Source organism: Myzus persicae, unplaced genomic scaffold, assembly GCF_001856785.1.
Source record: "Myzus persicae strain clone G006 unplaced genomic scaffold, MPER_G0061.0, whole genome shotgun sequence".
Taxonomy (NCBI): domain Eukaryota; kingdom Metazoa; phylum Arthropoda; class Insecta; order Hemiptera; family Aphididae; genus Myzus; species Myzus persicae.
In genome coordinates, this window is record NW_019100936.1 from 246,628 (window position 1) to 252,627 (window position 6,000).

Consider the following 6,000-nt stretch of genomic DNA (forward strand, 5'->3'; position numbering starts at 1 on the left):
CAATTATTTTGATTTTGTGTCTTTTTACTGGTTTCGTTTTTCAAAACAAGTCATAGAAGGTAATAGATATTTTCTATTCAAATCCAATACATTTTAGGTCCAATAAATTAATGATTGATTAATACGTTTGATTTTTTTAATGAACTGCCGCTTTTAAATTTCTATCACAAACACTTTGAATCGCGGTAATTAGTCAGCAGCTGAGCTTTTTATATTTAAGGCATTAAACTAATTTCTGGTAAAATGTATAAGTCAATCTTTCAACACCGATTTATTGTATATTTTGATAATGTAGTAAGATTCCTTTGTATTTTATGTGACAGGGGTCATGTTGTATTCCAGATTTAGTAAATTTTTAAAGGGGAATTACTAAATAGTCTACCTACCTTTATTAAATCTTTTAACAAGATACAAAAATTAATTATAATTTATGAATAAAAAAATTGAAATATGAACCAAAATGTTTTAAGTATTATTAATTAGTAAATATTGAACATTTTACAACAGAAAATACAATCAACAAAAATCCTGAAATCTATTTAGTGTCCTAGATATTTTTTAAAAATAAAATACACGGTGTAACCAAAGTTATCACTAAGTCACAAAATTGTATAACTTCAACCATACAGTGCAATAGTATATAAACAGTTCATATGGGATTTAAGTCAAAGTAATTATGTTAGGTACTATGATATCCAAAAACTGGAATTTCAGTATAAACACACAAATAGGTAGTTTTTTTATCTCTAACTATTATAACTTTATAAAGTTAAAAGTTATTTAATAAAGGTATGACACAAATGTATGCTAGTAAAATTTGATCGTTTAAAACTCTGTTATCCCTAATTTTGTTATTATTTCATATTTTTTATTAGTCGACAATGTAAAACAATGTGTTAATTAATCGTGTATTATCAATGACAACAAATAATTATCACCACTGATTATCTTGCAGTATTCTCATACAAATCGATGTGTCGCACAACTTTTTTTTTAGTTGGCGATTCGAGCGCGAAAAACGCGCGACAAGCGCAAAAATGATGTGATATCTCGATTCGTATGAGAATTTTGCAAAAAATACGACTAGAGTGTTTATTTTTACATTCAAGATAATATTCTCAAAATAAATTTAAAAAACCCAGATTTTGAAGTTAGAAAAAAAATTCCAAAAAAATCTTCATTGTGGCATCACAGTGAGTATGCGTATACTAATTACCTCACACACTTCAGAAACACCCTGTATATTTTAGACTGTTGTTTCAAATAGCTTATTCTGTGAGATGGTATATCATTTGATTGAAAAATGGTATCAATGGCCACTAAATCATGTTTAAGGAACCACATTAGCCTGCTATTAATTCATTAACTTTTTAGTGGTTGTCCATCATTCAACCCCATATAAAAATTATAAAGAAGTATACAGGGTGATCCATTTAAGGGGGTTCACTAATTAACTCAAAAAGTATTAACTTTTTTTGAATTTTTTTTTTTGAACTTTTAGATTTATGCTAAAACTGTATAATATTAGAAAATTGTTCACCCTTATTTGTGTTGTTAAAACAACTATCGAATTTTGATTTTCAAATGGGAACATATGCTAAAAAGGTCATAAAGGTCATTTTATTTATGAATATGGGCATTAATATTTTTATTTTTCGTTATTTCATTTGAAAGATACAGCTCCTCAGAGTTTGGTGGCTTAAGGAGGTGTTAATCATACTATTTATACATTTGTAACGACCAGGAGCTATATGTGATGAATTCGATACCATGCAACCCAAGGTAACAATCAAAAAGAAGTTAATTCTTTTTGAAATAATTAGTGTCCCCACTTGAATGGATCACCCTGTGGATGTTATTATATTGTAATGAATATTTTAATATAAAATGTAAGTACAAACGTATTATACCAACTATACGAAGGTGACTGGCATTACTAAATGGCCGTGCGATGTCATTAGTTTCCACATGAAGGGGTTCAATTCCTGGTTGACTAAGCATTTATTTTTAAAAATTAAAAAAATTGTTGGCACCTACTTCATGGTTTAACTGACGCACTGATATAATGTCAAATTACTAAATAACTCCCCGTAGGTAAGCATAAAATAGATTTTTCAAAAGTCCCAGTGTGCTACAGATTAGTTTAACTGTGTATATTTAATGTGTATAGTTTTCTGGAAATCCAATTAGAGTGCACAGTCATTTAGTATTTCAGGGTTTCGTTGATTATTTTTCTGATACCTTTATTATAAAAAGCATTTCAAGTGTAATGTTTTATGAGTAATGAGTAATATTATTAATAAATAAAGATTTATCCTTCCTTTCAAATTAAAAAATACTCTCCACAATGTCTAATATTCAAGCCTGATTATCATATGTCACATTAATGATTAATCTGAAATTGGATTAGTCTAATTTTGACTCTGCTGACCTCACTTAAAAATTATCATACCATAAACTTATAATAACACCATAAAACAGACCAAAAAAAACATATTTGAAAATTCACAATACCTAATTTACACTTTTAGCATCAACAAACGCCAGAGAGTTCAGAAAAACTATTTTAGGGTAAAATGTTACGCTCGGCTTCATTGTGTTATTGCTTATAAGTTATAACTAATAATAGTTGTTTTAAATTCTTATTATTGTCTGTTACAGAAAAAAAAATATTTTTTAAAAGTTTGTCCAACAAACAATGGAAAACAAGTTGAAAATAATTTGTTTTATTGAAATATATTATACGTAGGTATTCGTTTAATTTAAGTTTTATTAACCAATACAAAAAAATAACCATGTTACAAAGCATGAAAAAATCCACCAAAAAAAAATCAAGTACCTACCTAGGTATTCCACCGCATTTTTCATATTTTTGGTATCATATTACATCTTATACCTAACACTCGCATGATGGTTTTATATCAATAGTGCATTAGGTGCAACAATAAATCATACACAGTGCACAATAGTTTAAAGTTATTCTACGGATTTAAACTATATGCTAACGCATGTAGCTGATAAGTAGGTATTTCCTTTTAAACAAATTCGTAGAGTTCTGGACATATTCCCAACCCGTCACTTCCCAAAATCATTGTATGAGTAATTCAGTTATTGCAAATCATAAAAACGATCATATTATTTAAGAACAGCAATAATAATATAACTATATACTATTATAATGAGTTAGTAGGATTTCAAAAGAAAAAAAGGTGGCACCACTATGGTGTACAACTATAGGTAACGAATGAGGTAATGCACTGTAATGTCAAACACTGTAATGGATGTGATAAATTTAAATTCAATAATATATCACTGTAAACGATTCTAGACGGAGACAGCCCGTAAGCCAATATTACTGAGTACATTTCATGATATGATTTCCGATATTGCTATTAAAATAATTTAATTTATTATTATTACTCAATAAAATGTTTATTATTCAACAAAAAATAAGATAATCAATAAGCAGAGGAGCAAACATATCCCAAATCTGAATTACCGGGTACTGCAGTATAGAAGGGAACGAATGTGCAGATGAAAAAGCCAAGATATCAGCAAAATCCTCAGACACTCCAAAATTAAACATAGCGACATACGCAGATTTAAAAAACCTAATCCAGAAACGTATTCAAATTAAATGGCAAGATCCACTAGTTGAGACAACGCACCAAACTCAACGAAATCAAAAATACAACACGTCAATATCCTAATATCCTAATATCAACAGAAGAGAAAAAATAGTAATCAATCGTCTCCGGATAGGTCACACAAGGATAACCCATAATTTCTTGCATATTTAATATTAATATACATTATAGATAACACAATGACATTTATAGTTAAGATTAATTTAATTAATCATTTGTAACTACCACAATAACATTAATGTATTTTAAGATAGTATTACGTAAACCTGTAAAATTATTGCAGCCAATAGCTTTAGATGCCGACGCTATAAATAAAATATAACAATAATAATATAATCGTAATTAATAAGTATGTATAGGTGTATAATATAATAAAATATCTCGATCGTAATAATCATTCGTTTGATTTTCCATTTTCTCACACGTTCGTATGCGATCTGCGCACATACACGCACACACAAGTGTAATATTATATAAATATTAAGACTTCCGAGTTATAACTATACGTTTATGTGTCTACAATGTACATATCTTGAGTTCAAAAGTCAAACAGTGTTGAGTACCTATTACCTAGTACTTTCCATCGTTCTACTCGACTGACTCCTCTACAGTTGATAAAATGAGATTCGTTCCGTCGGAGGAAATAAATTACTGTATTTTATGATGATACTTAAACCCTAAATAAAATGCAACCAAAAAAGCGGGTAAGTGGATGTCACTCCTCCGTACAGTTGTAGGTTACAATTGGGTCACTGTAATGGATGGTGTTCAATTTGGATTCAATGATAAAAAATCAGCGTATACGAAAAACAATTCTGAGCGAAGACGATCTGTCGGTCTATAATATCACTCAATAATTTAGTATATTTGATGATATTATCTTGATTAAAGTAATTTATTTGACTAGTAAGCATTAGCCATTAATACGACGCTGTAGACTATATTCATTTTTTGTCAAAGAAAATGCATTTGAAAAGTCATTGCGTGTATAAAATAATAAAAATATAATAATATACTTTAAAAGTACCACGAATAATATTTTTAATAAACACCAAAGTATATCATTATTCTTGGTTATTTAATATGTAATTTAGTACACATTTAAACATAAAAAAATAAAAACTGTGCTTCTATATTTTTAGATTTTTTGTTGAAGAGAATAACCTACTTGTGCTTAAACATTTTAAACTATATAATTAATTGTACATTTTGAATGATATGAATTTTGCCAACATTTGAACTTTATACTTTTAAAACAAAATTTTGCCTATGTATTATTATTTTTTAACGATATCGAAAGTTTATATCAGGAGTCTTTATTAAATTTTCAAGCTTTTTGGCCCAACAAATACAATTTTATTGACAATTATAAAAAAAATAAACTAAACAAATTTAAAATTTCCGTAAACAGCTCAAAACGAATCAAAATATTTTGAAAATTTTATCAAGTTTATGAATAGATAATATAAATATATGGTGTAAATTTCAAGTATCTGCAACTATTCGTTTTTTAATTACAACAACATAAGAAAATCGCCATATGAGATATGTAGTGAATTCCGACGTCATAAATAATTTCAATTTCAAACACTTTTAAAAATTTAATTTGACTTTCTGGTAGAATTTTTTTTATTAAGGTAAACAAACTTATAAAGAATCTTGTGTTAAATATTTTTAAATCTTAAATAATATGAAAATTAAATTTTTAATGAATTTCTAGTTTAAAATAATTTGCAAATTTTTGTGATATTTACGTAATTTTTCGAAATTTGAAATTCAGACGATCATAAAAAATTATTGAGGACTTACGCTTAATTTTTTTTTTTGATTTCCACTAACAAAAAATTATGAGTTATGAGGGACCTTGTACTATATTTTCAAGTTCTTTGACCCAGCTTACATTTTTTTATAGACATTAATCAAAAGAAAACTAATAGTAATCGAGAGTTTCATATGTCTATAAATAGCTCAATATGGGTCAAAATATTTTGAAAATTGTATGGTGTATAGAAATTTCTAACACAAAAATGCAGTAAAAACTTCATATATCTATGGTAATTATTCTTAGAGTTACACTAAAAACCAAAATTGATTTTTTCGAAAACCGGTTTTGCTTATAAATTTCAGTTTTTCCTTAATTTTTTGTTTGTTTTTCCTGTCGCTTCTGAAAACTATTGACAATTTTAAATTTTTAGCTGCCAAGTACACCAACTAGATAGTAGATTCGCCTTCCTATTCCTATCTGGATAATTGCTGTTGAAAAACATCGAAGCATTTTTACTGCCACAAACTATGATGACTGCGGTTACAAAAAAAAAAAAACAAACAACATTGTAAAGTCAATACATTCATT